Below are 23,451 nucleotides of genomic sequence, written 5' to 3'. Positions count from 1 at the left end.
AAAAACCCATATATATATATATATATATATATATATATATATATATATATATATATATATATATATGCAGGGCGTCTAGCGTTCATTGAAGTCGCAAGCACGTCGCATGTCGTGAGTGACGAGTGATTACTGTTTAATATCTGTTAATATCTGTAACTTAATTGCAGCCATTGCTGAAAGTTACTTCATCAAGCATTTCAGAGTGTCATACTACCGTTGTTCGCCCTATTTCCCAAAGTCATTAGGCAAGTGCAGAAGACACTAGCTTCCAATGGGTACGTCAAGTGCAATCTGTGGCGAAATTTTCGTATTCCTGGTGTAAATAGAAGCGTTGCAAAAATTACTGAACACAATTTTCTTGTATTTTTTTATTTTCATGTATCATATAGCACTTGGTTTCTCCGGTGTCCTTAGTCAATTATAGCCTGGTGCAACTTTAGAAGGCAGTGGCATTTGCTTCTCAAAGGCGGATGCACACGAGCCTCCACCAAAGGGCGCGCACTCTAGACTGTCATCATGAGCCGGACGGCCGTTGACCACGCCGACGGAGATCATAGTCGCCCGCGCTTCCAACTGGGTGGGACTTTTGAGCGACACTATTTCTATAGTCGCGGAGGCAGTTGGCTGCCGCACTTGGGTCATCTGGGCGGGGTTTCTCCGGCCCTACTAAGTTGTACGCGACTCTATGCATGGCACCTTGTTTATATTCAGTTAGAATAATGGGCAGGTTATGCCGAATCTGCACGCAAACCTCAATATATGTGGGTTAGTTTCGCATTTTTCAATAAGCTATGTAGACAACTCCTCCGAAGCTTTACGAATGTGCATTAAAAGCGACGCAAAACTTAGCACGCTGCCATCACATAGCTACATATGCCACCAAGATCAAGCTAAGCAAAAACGGACAGGCCTCTATGACATATCTGTTGAAGTTCAATGCGTGCGGATCAAATACAGCTTCTGCAAAAAAATTCCTGATCTAGTGTGCGCAAGCGTCACGCTCCCGTTATCACCGTTGTTTCGCTGTGTTGGAAAGCGCTCTGCTTGACGCAATATTTGTATTCAAAGAAATAAGGGGCATCTTAAGCGGGATATGCACATAAATTTTAACGCTAGTGGATTACTTAGAAACGTGACAAACAATTATGTAATGCTCAATTGTTCGGTATTTTCCTGCGTTATACGACGCTCACCCGGTGCCATCGGTCAACTAAACGAAGCACCTTGTTTCTGGTGGGTAAAATGGCCATGTAACGAATGAACTATTTGTAGGCAAAGTTTAAAGAGAATTGTATTACTGCGTCTTTTCCAAGAAATTGCGTATACAAGCGTTTCGGACCATTATGAGTTTTTACCAGAACGTAGATTTTAGTCCGTTTGCCTGGTGGTACAACAAATGCCATCGAGATTAAATTAAGCGAAAATGGTGGCAAAGCTACAACAAATCTTTGCGCGAAATTAAATGCGTGTTAAATAAATACCGTTTTCGCTTAAAAATCAAGCGTGTCTTAAAACGTGTCATATACTGTCGTCATTAGCTATGCGCTTCCCAATAACGCGGGATAACTGTACTTTATACCAGCTATATTCTGACTGAAAACGGGGGTCCTGTTCGGTGCAATGTGCGGCGAAACATTTACTTTCTGGGCTACATTAGAAGCGTTGCAAATAATTACTGAACTCTCCCTTCCGGCGCTTATTTTTTCGTTATACGATGTTCGTAGAAGGTTTCTACGGTATCCTCGATGAACTAGCAGAACTGCTGAACACATATGAAAATTGGACATTTTTGCATATTTCTTCACGCGGAGGAGAGACTGCCAGCCTAATATGACTGAGGAACAGTTTTTTGAAAAAACTTATGATGACATGACCGCCCCTCATAAGTTGTATCTACGATCCTCATTTCTGTCTGAGCATCATTTTGCGATATCCAGTGGGAAAAATAGCTCCATCACCATCATGGCCACAGCAGAGAAGCCTCGTTCCTGCATCGCTTTCTGACCACCAAGGTACCCCATCCTGACACCCTACTCCCCGTCCCATCCCGGTGCAGTACGGATAGTCAGGAGTGGGCGTATCCATTAACAAACGTAATAAGCACTTTTTCAAACAAACAAATTCCCACGGAGTCTTGTTGGCTCGAGGGCCGAAGCCTCTGATGACTGTTGCTTGATGGAAAAATAGTGTTCGTGAAATTTGTTAATCCTGCATGGGTCTAATTCACAGATAAGGAAGAACAGCAAATGCTATCTTTGCCTCGCAAGCTGCTCCGTACGCTGAGCCTCCGCACTTATCAAAGCAACTCTGACAATGGTGTCATACCTTTGTATTTGCCCCGTGTTAGATGTGGCCATCTGTGGTATAAAACTCTCAAAATTTTTTAGAGGTTGCCGGCGGCAGCTAACTGAATTCTAGTTTATTAGCCGCTATACTGCAAAAAAATATATAAATGCGAAATTGACAAATTAACAAGAATTCACTAATTAACTTCTCTAGCTAATTACCTTATGACCCATATTGCAATTTACAAATTCTAGCAGTGGACTTCGCAAGGCAGATCCACTAGGATCGAATTCTCAGCACGACACCAGTATCGAGATATAAATTCCCGAACTTTGCGGTGAAATGCATTGGCGTTCCAGTTACTTGTGTGCTTCAGTGCATGAAACGATGATTTGCTAACAATTAACTCCGTCGAATCTTCGACATGGTGCACAGAATAACCCAGAGCCACACCGCCAAGAAACGCGCATTTATTAACGCTTGATGAACCACAGCATGAAAGGCATGGCTTGCGTGCAAAGACTCCCACAACAATGATAGAATATGCCATGGTTCTGGCAGTGTTTGCGATTTTAAAAGCTTTTAAGGATAGCGGCAAGTGATAAAGTTACTCGCAGTTATCGCGACGACTGGCTTTTTCGGTTGACGACGAGAGACACAGCGCGCTTGCCTAGTCCGTTGTCAATCGCGTTGGCTAAGCGCCGCGACGACTTCCTGGCGATAGCATGTCATATACGCAGAATGTGCACCTAAGTTAGAGTTCACTTACCGTAGAGGATTTGTTGTTATTTCCAACGAATGAAGAACGACTGTCGTGTTTTCGCGGTGACGCGAGATGGCTGACACACGATCTCCCATGGAGGGCCTTCGTTGCTGCTCGCTGGACGGTGTTACCGTTGGCGTGTAACACCCCGGGCAAAAAGGATGCTCAAAGACCATGCCTAATCGAAACGAAGGATGGATTCATAATTTGCTATGGTTGTCTCGAGTGGTTGCTGGTCTGGCAGGCGCCCCACAGTGATTACAGGCCCCTTTGTGTGTCCGACTCTAGGGGAGACCCTTTCCGCAAACCAAACAGGACCCGCGGGTAGCCGCCAGACGAGGCATGCTCGTGCAACGTCCCTTGGGTGAAAGGATCAGCCGGCCATCCCCGACTAGACTCAGTGCATGTCACGTGACGTTGACGTGAGCAAGATCCCGCCTACGATTTTAGTAGGCCTATTTAAGGGGACCCGCAATGTACTCTTTAATTTATTCATTCTCTTCTTCTTATCCTTCACCATCCATTGAATAAACAGTGCAAGTTTTGGACTAGAAATTGTCTCGTCCCTGCCTGGTCGCCATGGTCTACCGGACGCCTGCAGCTCACCGATTACGGCACGCTACCCAATAGTAACACCGGTCGAGGTTCGAGAAACGGCGTCGCAACAACGGATCACTTTTGTCCGGCGCTGTGCTGTTCCGCGTTGTTGAGCGCGCGCGCGGTGGAGCAATGCCGAGTGAACAAGTAGAGCGCTCGCTCCGCGTTCCTTTGAACTTTGGCTGCCTATTCTCTTGGAAGCAAAACGGTGTGTTCTTTGCTCAGCGTGCGTGAGTGATACATGACCATGTTCAGGGCCTGCCTCCTACAGTTGAAGTAGAAGCTTACGCTACGTTTTGTTCTCTACTGCCGCAAGATTAAAACGGGCATTCTACTCTCTCTCAGAAGGGCAGAGCGAAAAGCGCATTTCACTCTCTCCTTGATGATGGAGTAAACAATGCATTTCACTCCACTCGACATTCTGCGAGAATAAAACAAGGCTTTTAAGAGTAAATCGGCCACTTCACTCCTGCGATACCCTCCCTAGTTTTTAGAGTGTGCAGAAAAGACGGCACTTCACGAAGAATGGGGTGGGGCTGCATCATGGAGCACAGCCAGCTACGCTTGAAGGCCGCCGGACAAGAAGAGTGAGCTGCCAGGGAGAAGCGAGACATGACAGTCATTAGGGAGCTGAAGCCCATAGCGAATGTCATTCCACTAGGGTGGCAATGTAGGCTTGTTGATACATACTGACCAAAGGTGGTTGAGCACAGGGAAACACGAGTACAAAATGAGGTAGAGGGTAGGTACTCCGTTAATTGACGACTAACATGAAAGGGTCGAGGAAGCGTGCCCAACGAGTGCAAACATCTTGTAACGCAGGAGGTCCTTAATGATGTGTTTCTCTGAACCAATGGACAGGGCCAGTGTTGTTGCGATCTCGTGTTGCTGGATCATCCGATTGCCCTGAATCAATTCGTCCACCTGATGTTAATGATCCTCATCAGAGGCTGTTCCAGGCCGTCCACTTCAGCGCTGATCCTGGAGATTTGATGCGGCTGGCTTTTGGTCTTGCACAGTCCTTGCCCAGATCAGCACAGGGCTGACGCCAACACAGGCATCCCAGTAAACTGCAGTGAGATGGCGACGAATGTTAATCGGCGCACAACCTTCCGCAGTCAAAAATTCAATAATCGCCGGCTGTTTCAACCGGATGTCACCATTGGATGCCATGGATTCTCGATTACTCTGGAACGAGAAACGATAGGAACGTCAGGCAAGTGACATTCTACCGCTTCAACTTTAGTGCATTCATGATTAAAGTTCAAAATGTCTGCAGTACTAGTGGCAAAGCAGTGGGCTTGCAGAGATTACTTTCGGAATCGCCTTCGTAATATAAACACACACACACACACACACACACACACACACACACACACACACACACACACACACACACACACACATATATATATATATATATATATATATATATATATATATATATATATATATATATATATATATATATATATATATATATATATATTGTCACGATCTAACACAAGAATAAGTGACAGTAGGATCAGCCAGAGATGAAAAATGCCAAGCACTGAGCGATGGTTCTTGTTGTTGTTGTTGTTGTCCTGAGTGGCCGTGGCACATACCCACAGTGGGGGATTGGCCAAGAATCGGGCGGTTTAATTAGGTGCCTAAAATAACAATGATAACAAGGGAGTTAACAATTTGGGCGTGTGAGTTTAAAAGTAAACGTTTTGTGTTTGGAGAAAAAAAGGAAATAATCAGATGAAAACCGGGTATAAGATAATAATAATAATAACAATAATAATTAATAAAAGATAAGAAACAAAAGAAAGCTATGGTTGGGAGGGAGAACGATCAATCTAACATGGAAATCGATTAGTTTCGATGAGGTAATTTTGGATCGCCAAGCAAACATTTCTGTGGCTGAACCCAACAATGGAGGCTCCAAAAGATAGGATCACAGGCACTGATAAAGTCAGACCAATAGAGCGAAGCGGGATTTCGAGTAGTCGTTTTCTTATAATAGAAAAACGTCTGCAAGACAACAAGAAATGATCGATTGTCTCCGCTTCGCCACATAATGAGCATAATGGTGAGGGGACCAGACCAGACCTGTAAAGGTAGAAGTTCAATGCAGGTATACGGCAGCGCAGCTTCGTGATGGACACTTCAATTTTCCGCGTTCGGCAAAAATTTCTGTTCCAAGGGTGCAGGAGATGTCCGTAATCCACAGAATTAGTAATTGCGGAGCCTGATATTGACTGTAGAATGATACTCCTGCTAAATCTAGCTGCAGTTACATAAGCAGTCAAAGGGCAGCAAGGAAGAATCGGGCCACTTATCGATGCCTTGGCTAGAGAGTCTGCAATTTCATTAATGATTAGTCCTTTATGGCCGGGCACCCAAATCAAACGCACGCTTCTCAAGTAACCAGGTACCAATGATTGAAATGTCCTCATCACGCGAGAATCACTAGAAGCAGTAAGGGATGAGCACAATGATAAAGAATCAGTAACTATCACGGCTGACGTAATTGATGGTCCTAATTTGCGTAATGCCAGCACCACGGCCATGAATTCGGCTAAAAAAAATCGGTATGAAATCTGGCAGCCGAAGAGAAAATGTCCAATCGAGAATCGGGGAAAATATTCCTACACCTGACTTTTCTTCACTTTTTGAAGCATCTGTGGCAATTACAACGTTTGTTTGAAGGTTTTTCAGGTGATCTTGTAATATACCGTCTAGAATACGGTGTGGAAGTAATTTTGCATTATTAGGAAAGATGTCATCAAATTGAATATCCGTGGCAACAGCTCTGTCGGTAATAGGAAGAACATCGCATATGCGCACGCCCAAAGAGTCAAGTAATTTTTGCACGAATATAATTTGGGGGTTATGTAGTCGCGGCCAGATGACACCGAAAAACAACGCAGGTTGTGAAATAAAGATTATTTGGGAATGACGCAGTGGTGATTCGTAAATCCTTAAGAACGTCTGCACCGTCAAAAGCCGGAACCTGCACGAAAGTGCCGGAACACGGGATTCTAGATAAAGAATAGAATTTGCAACAAATTTAGGAAGACCTAAACACAGACGTAATGCTTCTCTTTCTAAGAGGATTAGAGGTCGGGACATGTAGGCTGGAGCTCCAGCTGGCGCCGGATCTTCGACTTTGTCGTCTTCTTCGCCGTTTTGCTGGGCACGCAATGCTGAATGTTCGCTGGCTCAAAACACCAGGTGGCATTATTCCCCCTCCCTATGAAGCATCGACTCGATGCTCAAACACAAGACGTACACGAAAGGTACGCGCATTAGGTAGGACATAAAAAAAAGGGGGGAAAACGCGCTAGCACACATACGGGCATGCACACGAGGGGAAAAAAAGGGGTTCTGTCGGCGGGAGCAAAAAAAGAAAAGAAAAATCACTTCGCAGTTCTTTGGAGGACGACGCGACGACAGCAAAAAACAAGAGTTTGTTTCACCAGTAGACTTAACATCACCGTGCAAAATACGGCTTGAGGCGGACGACATGTACAGTCTCTGCGCGTGGTAAACGGCGCTTGGGCGATGGTAGGTCTCCGTCTGGAATCACGTCATAGTTCACGTCGCTTACACGCCTTAATACTGTGTATGGTCCAAAGTACTTGCTCAGGAGTTTCTCGCTGAGGCCTCGCCGTCTAATGGGGGTCCAAACCCAAACTTGGTCACCAGGCTCATAGGTAACTTGTCGATGGTGAAGATTGTACCTTATGGCATCTGTACACTGCTGCTGTCTTATGTGGACACGGGCCAGTTGACGTGCTTCCTCGGCACGCTGAACGTACTCCTCGACGCCAGGAGCTAACTGGTCGAGCTGATCAATGTCTTCATACGGAATCATGGCGTCTAGCATAGTTTGAACATCTCGACCATAAACGAGGTGAAACGGCGTAAATCGTGTAGTTTCCTGTGTGGCAGTGTTGTACGCAAACGTTACGTACGGCAGGATTTCGTCCCACGTTTTGTGCTGCACATCGACGTACATAGAGAGCATGTCTGCCAGTGTTTTGTTTAGTCTTTCTGTCAAGCCGTTAGTCTGAGGGTGGTATGCAGTGGTCTTTCGATGAGTCGTGTAACTCAACTTCAAGATGTCGTCCAGAAGCTTCGCCGTAAATGCCGTCCCTCGGTCAGTGATGATGAATGATAGTGCGCCATGCCGAAGCACAATGTGGTGCATAAAGAACTGGGCAACTTCCGATGCTGTCCCGCGTGGTAGTGCCTTCGTCTCAGCGTAACGCGCCAAGTAATCAGTTGCGACAATGATCCACTTATTGCCGGAGGAAGACAAGGGAAATGGTCCAAGAAGGTCCATTCCAACTTGATCAAACGGCGTACGCGGAGGGTCGATGGGTCGCAGAAGGCCTGCAGGCTTGAAGGGTGGTGACTTTCGGCGCTGGCATTCACGGCATCCTTTCACGTAGCGTTTGACGCAAGCAGTCAGGCCAGGCCAGTAGTACATTTGCCGTACCCTGTCCAGAGTCCTTGAGTAACCCAAGTGACCAGATGTCGGCTCGTCGTGGCAGGCTAATAGGATGTCGTCGCGAAGGGCTTGAGGCACTACTAGAAAATGTGGCTTGTCGCCGGCACCTGTGTTTCTTTTGTATAGGATACCCTCTCGAAGGCAAAATGACGACAACCGTCGCGAAAGTGGGCGAGGAATGGGCGCGATGCCGCCTTCTAAGTGATCAATGATGGGCCTTAACTCAGCGTCCGATCGTTGTTTAGCGAGTAGGTCCGGTCTGCTGAGGGCTCCCAGGAAGGCGCTGTCGTCTTCCTCGTCAGGATTCTGAGATGCAACAGGTGCTCGTGATAGCGTGTCAGCATCTTCATGTTTCCTACCAGACTTGTATACGATGGTGATGTCAAACTCCTGGAGTCGCAGACTCCAACGTGCCAATCGTCCAGAAGGGTCTCGGAGGTTGGTCAACCAGCACAAAGCGTGATGATCGGTCACCACTTTAAATGGCCGCCCGTAGAGATACGGCCTAAACTTTGTAGTAGCCCAAATAACCGCAAGGCACTCCTTCTCTGTGGTGGAATAATTTGACTCTGCCCGTGACAGAGTGCGGCTCGCGTAGGCGATAACTCGTGCAGTTCCGTCTTGCCGTTGCACCAGGATAGCTCTGAGACCGATATTGCTGGCGTCAGTGCGTACTTCTGTGTCAGCATCCTCATCAAAATGACCGAGCACGGGAGGAGAAGACAATCGACGTTGTAGCTCCGCAAAGGCAGTCTGTTGTTCATCAGTCCAGAGGAATGGTACGTCGTCACGTGTAAGGCGAAATAGCGGCTCTGCCATCTTCGAAAAATTTTCAATGAAGCGCCGATAGTAGGCACACAAGCCCAAAAACCGTCGGACACTTTTCTTGTCGGTTGGAGTGGGGAAAGCAGCTACGGCATCAGTCTTCTCGGGATCGGGCCGAACACCTGCCGCGCTCACGACGTGACCAAGGAACTTCAGTTCCTCGTAACCGAAATGGCATTTCTCTGGCTTGAGTGTAAGGTCAGCCGATCGAATGGCTTCGAGTACATTCCGAAGCCGTCGAAGGTGCTCGTCAAAAGTCTCCGAAAAGATAACGACATCATCGAGATAGACGAGGCAGCTTTTCCATTTGAGGTCAGCGAGAACTGTATCCATCATTCGCTGGAATGTGGCTGGCGCGGAACAGAGGCCGAAAGGGAGTACTCTAAATTCGTAAAGGCCGTCCGGAGTCACAAACGCAGTTTTCTCACGGTCCCGCTCATCTACTTCAATTTGCCAGTAGCCACTTTTCAGATCGATAGAGGAGAAATACTTCGCGCGCCTCAATCTATCCAGAGAATCGTCGACACGAGGCAACGGGTACACGTCTTTCTTTGTGACGTTGTTTAGCTTCCGGTAGTCAACACAAAACCGAAGCGTGCCATCTTTCTTTTTAACGAGAACGACTGGCGATGACCAGGGACTGCATGAAGGCTGTATTACGCCGTCTTGAAGCATGTCCTTCACCTGCGTTTGAATGGCATGTCGTTCGGTCGGGGAAACACGATAAGGCAGTCGCCGTATGGGGGACACGTCGTCATAGGTGATGATACGGTGTTTCGTAATCGACGTTTGACGTATCTTCGACGACCGTGCAAAGCAAGAGTGGAATTGGAGCAACAGCTCACGGAGGTGTTGTTTGTTCTCTTCAGGAAGCGTAGGACTAATGTCGACGTTGCGTATAGATGGTTCAGCATTGTCGATTGCCTCGGAAACAAAACACTCCGTGACGTCAGCGATCGGGTCGGCGTAGGCGATGACAGTACCGGGGAAAAGGTGCCGGTGTTCGTAGCTGAAGTTCGTGACAAGAACCTCACAGTGGCCATCATGGAGATCAATAAGGCTTCTTGCTACGCAAACACCTTGAGAAAGCAGCAGAGAGTGATTGCTTTCTGCGACCGCTTCACCGTGTAAGAGTCTGTCACATGCCACCTGAACCACGACACTTGCACGTGGTGGTAACAGGACAGCGTCGTCGACGACACGAAGAGGTGCTCGAGGGTGGATGGTGTTGGTCGTCGCTGCCGCGCTCTTTGTCGAGAAAGTGACGAGGCGTTGGCGAATGTCGATGATAGCTCCGTGCTCCCGGAGAAAGTCCATGCCGATGATTAGGTCTCGAGAACACTGAGGGAGAATGCTTAAGCTTGCAACAAACGTAGAGCCGCGAATCTGTATTCTTGCCGTGCACATGCCGAGTGGGGTGACGATGTGCCCGCCAGCTGTACGAACTGGCGCTTGATTCCAAGGCGTTGTCACTTTCTTCAGAAGGGTGGCCAGTTTTTCGCTGATTATAGAATAATCCGCTCCAGTGTCCACTAAAGCAGTCAATTCGCGACCGTCGAGGAGTACAGGAATGTCCAAGGAAATTCTTTTTCTGTAATCAGCAGGTACCGTCGTCGTCGATGTATCGTCGGTCCGCGTACGCGTCAGTAGGGGTCCTTGAGCACGTCCAGACTGAGCGGCCTCGCCCCCGAAGGTCGCTGTGGTTAGTTTTCCCGGCGCGGGCTGGGCGACCGACCCCGCACCACACTCGAATACGTACGGCGAGTCGGAGAAAACCGCCGCGGCGAAGGGGAGCGTGACTGGTGTCGAGTTGATGGGGATCCGCACTGTTGGGCAACGTATTGTTCAATTTCAGGAGGACGCTGGCCGAACCTAGGTCGCGGCGAGTTTGCTGAAAATCCGCGTAGTCCGAGCTCTCGATAGGAGCACTGTCGGTAGACGTGCCCAGCTTCGCCACAGTGAAAGCAAAGGGGACGGCGATCAGGTGCCCGCCACACGTCTGATTTCCTTGGGGCCTGTCGGTGGTCCTGGTAATACGAGGCCGCTTGGACGGGCTGTAGCATGGCCGGGCACGCGGTGCGAAGCGGGGAGGGAGGTGGGGCAGGTTGCCTCAAAGCTTGCGCATACGACATGCGGGGGCTCTCAGTGCTTAGTGGTCGAGCTTCGGTGTTGAAGGGTGGTTCTCTTAGCGCTTGCTGGCCTTCGTCACGGAGAACGCTGGACAAGGAGTTGAGCGTCAGCTGTGAGGGTACCGACAGCTTCTGGAGTTCTTCGCGGATGACGGAACGAATGAGCTCTCGAAAGAAATCGACGTGGCCCCCGAGAGCTCCGGAGAAGTCCGTAGGTGAGGCAGCGTTCACTTGGCGTTCGTAGGATGGTGCCCGCTGCCGAAGCGTCTGTTCAATGGTGACGGCCTCGGAAAGAAATTCTGACACTGTTTTGGGAGGACTGCGCACGAGACCGCCGAACAGCTGCTCTTTCACTCCGCGCATCAGGTACCGCACCTTCTTTTCTTCCGACATGCTGGGGTCGGCTCGGCGAAAGAGACGCGTCATGTCCTCGACATACATTGCGACACCTTCGTTCGGCATTTGTATACGGGACTGAAGATCACGCTCAGCTCGCTCCCGGCGATCAGGGCTCGCGTACGTCTCAAGAATCCGGCGTTTGAATTCTGCCCATGAATTTAGGGCATCTGCACGGTTCTCGTACCAAACACGTGCACCATCGTTAAGGCTGAAATATACGTTTTTCAGTTTCTCTGCGTCATCCCACTTGTTGAACGCGGCAACACGTTCATAGTGGACCAGCCAGTCTTCAACATCCTCATGTATGGCGCCGTGGAAGGGATTTGGCGTTCGCGGATTCAGCAGCGTACAATGAATCGGCGTTGGGCCTTCCATACCTGTTGGCGTGGTCGGAGCTGCCATTTTCTCTGGGAGGAGTCCAAACTCAGGGGCTTGTCCACGGATCCTTCTGCTGGCGCGGTGTACAGGCGTAACCACCGGTACAGGGCTGGAGCTCCTACTGCTCGGAGGGGTGTGGTGCATAGATTAAATTACCCCGCACCTCCACCAGTTTGTCACGATCTAACACAAGAATAAGTGACAGTAGGATCAGCCAGAGATGAAAAATGCCAAGCACTGAGCGATGGTTCTCCAGCTGGCGCCGGATCTCCGACTTTGTCGTCTTCTTCGCCGTTTTGCTGGGCACGCAATGCTGAATGTTCGCTGGCTCAAAACACCAGGTGGCAATATAAACACAAAGAGAGAGAGAGGTCAGATCGTTAGCGGTTAGCCTTCCCTCCCCCTCTATAAATAATTGGTATGCCATTGCACCGCCGCTTCTCTTACTGAAACATGTGAATACACAGACGTGTCGATTGGTACACTGTGTACACAACTAAGACAATGTTGAATTTCCCTGGTGCACGGTATTTGCATTTTGCCAATCTAGGTGTGAGTACTACATGTTGCAAGGCCACTATACTGGCATCGGCGCTTCCGTGAGCAAACAGTATACAATAAGTGGGCTCTCATGCGCCATGTATTCCTTTGACGAGATTATAATGAACATAAATACTGGATGTGTGTTGATGTGTGCAAAGAACCAGAATAAGTTTTTGAAATAGAAGTAAAAGCACGTACAGTCGCGGACAGAATAAAATGGACCACGGGATCTCCGAAAACGTTCAATTCCCGAGCAGCCTGTAGCAGTAACCAGTAAAACTGCCCACGACAACGTTGTTAGCATATTCTAGTCGAGGTCCAAAATGCAAATACCAGATTGCGTTGTGAGGTTGCGGAGATATTCAGCTTTTTCTTAGATTTCATGGTCCATAATATTTTGTCCGCGACTGTACATGCAGCAGTGGTCGGTGGTTGTTTGGTATACATTTCTATATATTCGAAGTTATCTTACCAATCGCAAAAGAAAATCGGTGTTGCTGCACTTGACGCATACTATTCGACACAGACATTTTTCTTTTTTTTGCTCTCCGATAGATAAGTTTTAGTTGTTTGCAGAAAGCTGATCTAACTAGTTGGTCTGCGACATGCGTAAAACCAACTGAAACGGCATCTGTCTATGACATGGTAAATTATCCCCAACCCGCCACCACCTTCAGGCGTGGCGTAATACTGAAACCGCCAGCAAAACGTTGGCACTGCCTGGTGTAGTAAAATTTGGAGAACGCTTAAGTTTCGCCTTTAAGAGTGGAATGCGATAGCATTCAAGGATGCATGACTGCTTCCCACGCTTCCTGTCAACTGCAGCTAATGTAACCGTAATGTTTTCCTGGAAACGCTCGGCGAACGCTTGCAGGAAGGTGAGCTTCCTGGTTCTTCTTTTTTACCCCTCCCCACGGTGGCTGCCGCCGCTACCCAGCATGCGTGAAGGCGAGCGCCATCTGGATGTTGTTGCAAGGAACCGAGGGGGCGCGCCGCTCCTACTAAGACAGACTGCAAACGACAGCTGGAAAACGGGTTTGTTTTCGACTTTTCGCGTAACAGCATTATGCTTTCTCGTATATTCAAATTACAAACCGGCGGCATCGTATCTATATGTTGCGTGTAAGTCGTGCTTTAGGAATTTTCTGGCGCATTTCACTTTGAGAAATGCAAGTAAATAAACAATCAGCAAGAATTTCACACAAACGTGCATGAGTTTATGAGTAAGGTGTTACTTTCAGTAATACTCCCTGTAGTTATTTGAATGGGGCTAGCGAGATGTCAAAGAGCTGTTTGTTCTAATTGCATTTAATAATGTGCGCAGCAAGAACTGCAGCATGTGCTTGTCATAATTTGAGCGGTATCTTTTTATTTGTCATTTTCCCCGGTTTATGTGTATCATATTTTGTTATGTTGGCTTCAAGCCCAGGTAGCGTTGCTAGTCCGTTAGTATTGCTGACTACACAAAATTTGTACTGGCGAGAAATGCAAGTAAATAAACAATCAGCAAGAATTTCACACAAACGTGCATGAGTTTATGAGTAAGGTGTTACTTTCAGTAATACTCCCTGTAGTTATTTGAATGGGGCTAGCGAGATGTCAAAGAGCTGTTTGTTCTAATTGCATTTAATAATGTGCGCAGCAAGAACTGCAGCATGTGCTTGTCATAATTTGAGCGGTATCTTTTTATTTGTCATTTTCCCCGGTTTATGTGTATCATATTTTGTTATGTTGGCTTCAAGCCCAGGTAGCGTTGCTAGTCCGTTAGTATTGCTGACTACACAAAATTTGTACTGGCGACACAAATTATAAGTGCTAGAATTCACCTTAATAATACTGTGTTTTATGAAAATGTCTTCGGTATGAAAATAGTAGACAAAACTGTGAAGACAACCTAGATCAAATTTAGCAAAAATGGGACAGGGGAGGGCATCGACATGCGCGGTGCTGCAGGCACTTAAGATTGGGGTTTGGATTGCCGACACTTCGTCGTCGTTGTGCTGTAGCTCCGTCGTAAGCACTCGCTCTTCAGTTTGAACAGACTGTCTTGAGATGCGCCACTGAGATCAGCCGACGGAACTTGCCCCAGTGTGTCACTATACCGACAGACGGCAGTCTGGCGGCCCGCAGTGTGTTGGTGTTGACCAACACACTGCAATGTTTCTCTCACTGGGTGGTCATGGGTGGTCTGAGCCCCACGGGTTACCTTCGCATGACCATGCCAAGCAGACATCTCTCGTTGATATCGTAAGGTCTACAGGGCAATGCTCCTTTCCTCTGCCTATAAATGCAGGTGAACCACCATTCAGTCGTCATCATCATCATCATCATCATCATCCTGGTTACGCCCACTGCAGGGCAAAGGCCTCTCCCATACTTCTCCAACAAGCCCGGTCATGTACTAATTGTGGCCATGCCGTGCCTGCAAACTTCTTAATCTCATCCGCCCACCTAACTTTCTGCCGCCCCCTGCTACGCTTCCCTTCCTTTGGAATCCAGTCCGTAACCCTTAATGACCATCCGTTATCTTCCCTCCTCATTACATGTCCTGCCCATGCCCATTTCTCTTTCTTGATTTCAACTAAGATGTCATTATTCATGCAACTAAGATGCCATTCAGTATTTGCAGATCATTCTTGAAAATAAGCTCATTAATCTCTGCCCGACGGCGGTCCTGGGGACGGGGACACAAAGGCAGCAGGAGTAAAGACATCGGTAATGACAGCTAAAGGAAGACAACAACGGAAACAACGAGAATCACTCCTAACACGGCTACTATTGCTACTATACTGCTACTACTACTTCTGCTGCTGCTGCTGCTGCCGCCGCTGCTACTACTACTACTACTACTACTACTACTACTACTACTACTACTACTACTACTACTACTACTACTACTACTACTACTAGTACTTCCACCACCACCATTACTAACTAATATACAAAATAAGACTGACATTGTGGACGCCATTGAGCGAAAAATAGGTGATCATTGCATGACCTCGCAAAAAGGCATAACCGCCTTAGGACGAGCGGACAGACGCAAAAGAAAACAAATGCAAGCCGCTTCAAAACACTAGAAATTAATGTGGTTTGTCTTCTTACGCACAAACGGCGTATATAATGTTATTATTATTCTCGTTTCAGTTTTGAGCATGTAACATCTTACATCTAGCTGACTTAGAAGCGTTATTTAGAAGGGAATACGGCAGCTCGAATTTGGCGCGGCGACGTGCGCGACGAACAGCGAGCGTGACTTGAAACGCTGACGAGAAGGTTTTCGCAACGCCTCACAGATGGCAGCAGCATGCCGCACACACGTTCGTGGTTACGAGGTCTGCCACTCTGTGGGTCTGCTTCGTCGTAGCAGAGCTGCTGATCGTAGCGGAGCCGTACTTGCTATGGTGCTTCCATCTGCTCCGCTTTGAAAGAAACAACAAATGCCTTCTTCGTCCATGGATGGCGCTGGCGCTCCAACGAGTAGACGCGCCTGATACAAATGATGGTGGACATGCGTTATGGTTGTGCAATCCGCGAAGCACGTAGCTCAACAATGACGTAGCATCTTCGTCACTAATGTTTGCACCATCGTTTCCACGCGTTTAATGAAGATGTTGTCGCTATTGCCGTTACGTGTTCTTTCGAATTCTTTATTCAACGCAGTGACGGCAGCGCCAATGAGAGTAAGCGTACGCGCTTGTATGCACAGCTTACTAAAGGTTACTTCATTACTCATTTCCTCTTTCCTCTTGCGTTTCTCAGGGGCATCTCTCTGGTGTGACCGATTTCCTTAAGGTTTCTAAGTACGCGTACTAAAGGCAAAGCGAATTAACTCCTGCTGGCTCGAATTTTAATCGCCTGAGCGAGAGAGTGAAGAGGAAAGAAGGAAATGAACAATAAGTAAAGGTAGAAGGAAAGAAGATGGTGAGAATCTTGAAATACTGTTGTTTCGGCCCACGGTTTCCCTGGCACTTCCTGCACGCTTTTGTTTTTGATGTTAATGTTTCTCTCACGTGTTGCGTATGGGCGACTTTCCGTTAGAGCAAGCCGCTAGCGGAATTTACCGTAGCGGAGGTTCTGTATCACGTGCAACTCTCGTGATGGTGACACGTAAGTCTCGTGTCCGGGTGCGCATTACGCATTTCAATTTACCGACGCGAGAGATAGTTCGTTTGGCGTAGGTTCGCGTTACGTGCTAGTCAAGGTCATAACCAGTCAAGGCTGATCTTACGCATCAATTTCGCTCAAGGCAAAAAGTGTAAAAAAATAAAATACAAAGTTCTCTCGTTTCGCGTCCGTGAACTGTCATGAGCGAAATACAATCCCATACATGGCGGCGTAAACCTAGACAGATTCGAGCGTTAGCTAGTTAACCATCGAGGTAAGCAAGAAACGTTTGGAGTATTGGTGAAAAAGAAAAAAAAGGAAAGAAAGAAAAATATTCCGCTAGACATCGCCTTTGGCGTCGTTTCATCCACGCGTCGGCATCTCACACTGTGATTCCGCCTGATTTCGCGTTGTTATTTTGTCATATAAACTTCCTTGGTCGGGAGCAGTGTGCTGCGGGAACATCACACATGAAATGTGATTAATGTTGAGGCGGCCGAGAAAAAACATCATAAAATTTATTCGCCGCAGCACAACAAATCAGTATTGAGTTGCTTTCACCTCCTAATAGCGGCCCCTTGTGCACATGCCGTGAAGCGCCACGCTCGCTTTACTCGGCTTATACAAACAGCTTAGACCACCCTTAACGCGTTGCAGAACGCCAGATAATCTAGATAGATAGATAGATAGATAGATAGATAGATAGATAGATAGATAGATAGATAGATAGATAGATAGATAGATAGATAGATAGATAGATAGATAGATAGTGCTAGATAGCCAGCTTTCTGCAAAACGCTTCGCACAATATCGATTGCCAAATTGCCTAGGAGCTGCATAATTTCTTTAATATTTGAGCAGTTTATAGGGACATTTAATAACGACATTTTGTATTGACGTTTTCGCAGATGATCTATGTAGACGTATGTAATTTGACATGTTTTCGCGTGAAGTTTATAGACCATTTTATCGGCGAGGAGTAATGTATAGCCTCGAACCAGCGCGCCGCGCCACTTTCACCCTCGCACTGGTAGGTGCGGATCGCCGTTTTCCCTAGCGGCAGCATATTGGCGGCGAGGAGTTACGGAGTCGCCCTCTATCGGAAGCGCCTCGCTGGCGTAGTATGAGGGATCACGTGGCGCGTTCCTCATAGATTTTGCTGTCAGCGCTCACTGAAAACACCACGCGTGAGCTCTCCCGAACATTTCTGTGAGTACTTTCGAAACGAGAGAAGTTTCTTACTGTCTAAATAATAATCTTGGGCAAACTGAAAACACACAATCGTTTACAGCCGCTATCTCTTTACCGAATACGTACAGTGAACGCCACTGCGCGCGGTCGCCGCGATGGAGTCTCCCGAACCGGCTTCTTGCGTGAAAGGTAGGTAAACGCTGAGAGCAAACTATGTGAAATATGTTCTTATAGTGTTTGTATAACTAAATGGAGCGTAATAGAATGAAGCCTCAATGCAGCGATCGCGCAGATTCGCAGCGACCGACTGCACGTCTGCATGCTTGTCCGCGCACTGTTTCGCTTTCTGCGCGCGCGCGTTTTCGCACCGTGCCATGAGCTTAAGGCCGCAGAATATGAGCATTTGACAGTATACAAGCAACCATTGTTGCGTGGGCGCTATCAGAGCTGTTCAAAAATAATTTCATTGTAGAGACTTCGACGCCTACGGGACTGTGATGTGCCGTCGCGACGATTCAATCTTTTTTTCTTCTAAATTCTTTGACCTTTCAATACTATTTCTCTAGTTGCGTCGCACTGTATGTTTATCGGCGTTCTCAGCGTGCAATTTCCCGCTGCTCCTTTTTTTGTAATCCAGTGCATTAATTCATAACACAAACATGACCATATGCCATGCTTTCTTTAAATGTGCTTCTTACCGCTGCCTTTCCACTCCACTGAACTTGCCAGTATCTATAGTATCGACAAGTTCATAGACTAAACCGTCATGACATTAGTCGGGCAGCGGACTCGGGCGAGCGTCTCAGTGCGCGTTTCCAGAACATCGCAGGCCCGGCGCCGTAGCAGAAATCTTCCTCGCGTCTGTGCTTGCTGCATACCCGAGTTGTAGCCGATGACTGTTTGCCGGTTTTATGTTTCGCGAGCCAAGCTTCACACAGCTTCTTGTCCTGCGGCTACGTGCGAATAAGGCTGACACCGGCCTCCGTTACGTGCGTCCGGCTCTGCGGCACCGAGCAGTAGCCTACCATGTCGCGCGCCTTCAAAGGCAGCCACTACCTATTGTAGTGCTTTCAAGCGTTGTAGAGGAGACACTCGAAGCGTGAAAATTTCGTCACTAAATGAAAACCACAGCGTACGAGGAATTTAAACTCGTTTTCAGCTCGCTTCGGCGCGCCCGAAGCAGACGACGCGGCCGCTACGCCCACGTGATCCCTCCTAGCACGTCACGCCGACGGTGGCGCCAGCTTTTCCAGTGGTGGAGCTCGAGGCCAATATAGAACGGTTGCGGTGTGATTGCGAATTAGTGCGATGCTAACGTGTGGTCTCTGTGAGTGCTGCGATGTCAGGTGACTCGAGGTCGACGGGCTACCACCGTGCTGTACTCGGGTGCAAAAAAATAACTTTCGGAAGCGAATGTGAAGTGCGTCTTCAGCCGCGGCGACTCCGTGGACGAGCGGGCGATGCGCTTTGCTTCGCCGAAATTGCGTGACAGATGCTTTCGACATAGTCGGGGCTTCAGAGAGTCCCGTCAGCATACCTTGCCGCTTCACCCATATATGTTCATCATAGAATACGTTGTAAGGAAAACCGGTCAACGATCACGAATTAATGCAAACGGTACCTATCGGTTCCTGCATGGGAGCAGACCAGACTCCCGTGAGGGTGTCGAAACGTCTGGTCGGTTTTCTTTTAAAGTTTTATGTCAGGGCCCGTGTCCGCTATTCTTTACCGTGATCATCCCCGACCAGACGAGTTTTCCCAAAGCCCTCGACTTCACAGAATACATGCATATATACGCGAATCAAGACTGACACGCACCTTACCGCTTCATCCATATTTGGGAATTGTAGAACACGAACATGTACATACATGCGAAATAACGTTGATACGTTGATGTTTCTTCTTATATTACGCATGGAATTACCCAGAAACACGGCCCGGTGATCATTTGTTTTTACTTACGGCCTCATATGAAATGATATATATATGCAGAAGAGTGTATTAGCAGCGTGTAAGAAGCTATGGGATATATTCGAAATGCAATTGTGTTTCTGAAACGGGAAATCAATACATGTCGTGAGAGAAAACAAAGTTTAGCTCTTAGTACTGTGTGCTGCCCTGCTGACGATCGAACCGTAGTAACGCGAGTATTGCATATAGTATAGTTGTATACGCATATACAGTATACGCATATACGCAGTATAGTACACGCATGTACAAATACTGAGCATTAGAAATTAAGGCTCAGTAATACACAGCGCTGTGGTATGTGCGTATAAACTACTGCATCACGCATAATGCAGGATATGTTATGTATATAGGGATGCGCTAGCACTGAGAGCGCTTTCTGGCTACACTCTAAAAAAAAAAGGACTAAAAGGGGCAGGGAGGTTAGTCCTTTTGGGGACTAACTGATTTGCCACAACCATTAGTCCTTTTGGGGACGAACTGACATGGGATGAACTGTTACTCCCCATGCGCTTACTCCTTTGGGGACTAACAGTTGCCCCTGCCCGATGGTCCTCAAAGGAGTAACGGTAATTCGTTCCGATGCTCCGCAAAGGTGGAATTAATTAAATTACGCATATATACCCTAATAAAAAAAATTAATGAGCAGAAAAAAAAACGTGCCCGAGAGCGGGATTCGAACTTACGTCCTCTCGCTCACAAGTCAGATACTCTAACCACTTGACCACGGCGCTTTTTTTTCTTTATTACAAGGAAAAGAAAACTGAAGGTGTATTACAAAGTGGACACCACTACACACTTAAAACTCAGGCAAAGACACACATGCATCCAACAAGTGCATCCAGTCTGGCGGAGGTTCCTGCGCAGCGCAGACACTTCTTACATAAGCAGCACTTTCGCGAAAGAAGGACTTTGTAGATCGCGGGCTTTCGGCATGGCGGTCACACAGTCTACTTCTCCATAGGCTATGTAAACCAAGTACTATGAACATGTCATAGGGAGGACCACCCGTAACCTTAAACGGTAGAAACCTAATTGTATATGGAGTCATGTCAATGTCCTTTTTGAGCGTCCGTTGGAGAATGTCCCAAAAGAATACAGCGTCCCTACAGTCTATGAAGCAGTGATCTATGGTTTCGGCACGTGGACAGAGCCGACAGTTTGTTGACCACGGCATAAAGCAACCCCTCGAATTCAACCAAGTCTTAACAGGGAGTGTTTCCGAATGTAATTTAAAGAAAAATGTACACACATTTTTCGGACGCGCTTAAGTACATCCTGATAAGGTCGTTTTAAATAAGGTGCACGATACAAAGGATCTGGGAAAATAGAGTCGACCAGTGCCGCAGAAATTGCTTTTCGACTCGCAGTGAACACGTACTCCAGGCTGAATCTAACTTTCAAGAAAAGAAATGTGTCAACAACCTCCTTAAGAAAGCCCCAAGGGGCCTGTGGCACATCTTTGGCATTTGATGACACTACTATATTAGGAATATAATGAACTAAACGGAGTTGCAACATTTCACGCAAAAATGGATGGTCATTGTCTCGAAAGAAAAACAGGCGTGAAACAATTTGCCTGATGAAGAGGTGGACTAATCCTAGACCACCACGTTCAAGAGGGAGGAACAGATTGTCGCGCCGCATCGATTCACAACTGGAACTCCAAATAAATGTTGCAAATACGCGATGCAGTGCCTGAAGGCGAAGCCGTGAGCAGTGCAGTACTTGCAGCACATACATAAGACGGGAAGCTAAGAAAACGTTACACACTTCAGCACGAAAGAACATTGACAAATTCCGCCCTCGCCATGAATTCACTTTACGTTGAATTTTGCCAACTTCTCCCGACCAATGAGCGTTGCTATTTCTATACTGTGAGAGAGGCACACCTAAATAACGCAGATCTTCTTTCCATTGAATGCCTGCGTAATGTGATGGCATTGTGGCCCATAATCCAAACCAAAAACCTGAACTTTTTTCAAAGTTAACGCTTGCACCAGAAGCCGCACAATATTCTTCTGTAATTGCAAGAGCAGTCATCACACTATCTTTATCTGTACAAAAAAAGGCCACATCGTCTGCATACGCAAGAACCCGAACCTCATTAGTCAGTAATTTAAACCCTTGGAAATTTTGTTCTTTAACAATGCTCATACAAAGTGGTTCTAAATACAAGCAGAACAGGAGCGGTGACAAAGGGCATCCTTGTCGTACTGATGATGCAAGCCTAATCGAATCGGAGAGAGATCCATTCACTATCAGCCTCGTTGAACCATTAGCATAACATATCCTGACGCCTCTAAGGAGCAGGGACCCGATATTTATATGCTCTAGTACAGTAAACAGGAATGAGTGATTTACCCTGTCGAACGCCTTAGCCAGATCTAGCTGCACCATTGCCACCTGTCCAAACCCCTCAGCTACACACTCGAGCACCGATCTCGCAACATGAATGTTCGTCTGAATGGACCGGCCCCTGATGCCACATGTTTGATGATCACCGACCACAGATCTTATTACAACTTGCAAACGGTTAGCTAATACCTTAGCAAAAATTTTATAATCAACATTGCATAAGGAGATAGGCCGATATCCGTCAACTTTTTGCAATTTAGTCTCATCATCGCTTTTGGCTATAAGGACGGTGTGTCCTTCGTACATTGTGGCGGTTAGGTAACCTACTTCCAAGGCCTCACGGTACACCTGAAGTAATAATGGTGATAAGAGGGAACGGAAACACTGATAAAATTCGGCAGTAAGGCCATCGGGGCCGGGCGTCTTGCCCTTCGCTAACGAATCGATGCATGAAGTTACCTCATTGATATCAATGTTTTCATTTGTGTAATTGTAATCATCCTGATTTAACTGGGGCAGCAACGATACAATTTTTTTGGCAGCATCTGTATCCAATGGCTTGTGGTCTCGAAATAGTTTTTGATAACGCTCGAAAAACGCTTTAGTTATTAGAGTAGGGTCATTAACAATGATTCCACCATACTCTATATGTAGTATTTGTTTCGACAGCGCGTGTCGGCGTTCATCACCAAGGGCCCTACTGCAAGGCTGTTCTTCCAGGAAACGTTGCTCTCGCGTACGCACTAGTGCACCTCTGTATTTTTCTGCGTTCAAAGTTTGTAACTGTGCCTTGACCTTATAAATATCATCAATATATTGACCCGGATGTAGGCATTCAAGCTCATGCAGTTCACTCAGAAGTTTATACAATGTTTTGTAATTATTCTTTTTTTCAAAGGCCAATATTGATGATTCTTCGATAGCTATCATTTTAACTTCCTGTTTGAATAATTCCCACACAGCAAATAGTGGCAAGTCCTTGCGGCATGATGCATGAGCTATAAGCTCAGTAACACGATTTAAGAAACACTCACGCGAAAGTAATTGGTTATTAAACTCCCACAGCTCCCAGCACATACGCCGACTTTGATACCGACGGCTGCCAAACGATGCTGAGACTAGGCAATGGTCACTAAAGAATATAGGGTGCACAGTGTAACCATATATAAGAGGTAGTGCGCTAAGTGGAACGTAAATTCGATCAAGCCTTGCATGCGAGGTGCCCTGGAAGTGCGTATATCGACATCCTGCCTTTTCATTTTCCCCAATGTCCACAAGCTGATAATCACCCATCAGGCGTTGCAATGCATCACTACTTGGATCATGTCTCAGCTTCAGTGACGTACGATCTTGCGCGTTACATACACAATTAAAGTCTCCAAAGAGGACCAATGCGCGATCAG

The 23,451-nt window shown here is 47.0% G+C and overlaps 1 protein-coding gene across 2 annotated transcripts in view; it reads left to right on the top strand.

Moving 5' to 3' along the window:
• LOC135904899 (uncharacterized) overlaps positions 1-23,451 on the top strand; it is an 86,250-nt gene that overhangs the window by 5,787 nt on the left and 57,012 nt on the right. The window contains exon 2 of one of the 2 annotated variants that reach the window (XM_070535922.1): positions 13,299-13,459. The exons of the other annotated variant lie outside the window; for it this stretch is intronic. The gene's annotated coding sequence lies outside the window, so the exon portion shown is untranslated. The remainder of the gene's footprint in view (positions 1-13,298; positions 13,460-23,451) is intronic. 2 annotated transcript variants of the gene reach the window in all.

This window comes from Dermacentor albipictus, chromosome 3 (assembly GCF_038994185.2).
Source record: "Dermacentor albipictus isolate Rhodes 1998 colony chromosome 3, USDA_Dalb.pri_finalv2, whole genome shotgun sequence".
Lineage (NCBI taxonomy): Eukaryota > Metazoa > Arthropoda > Arachnida > Ixodida > Ixodidae > Dermacentor > Dermacentor albipictus.
Note: the sequence above shows the minus strand (reverse complement) of the source record. Positions and strands in the feature narration are given on the sequence as shown.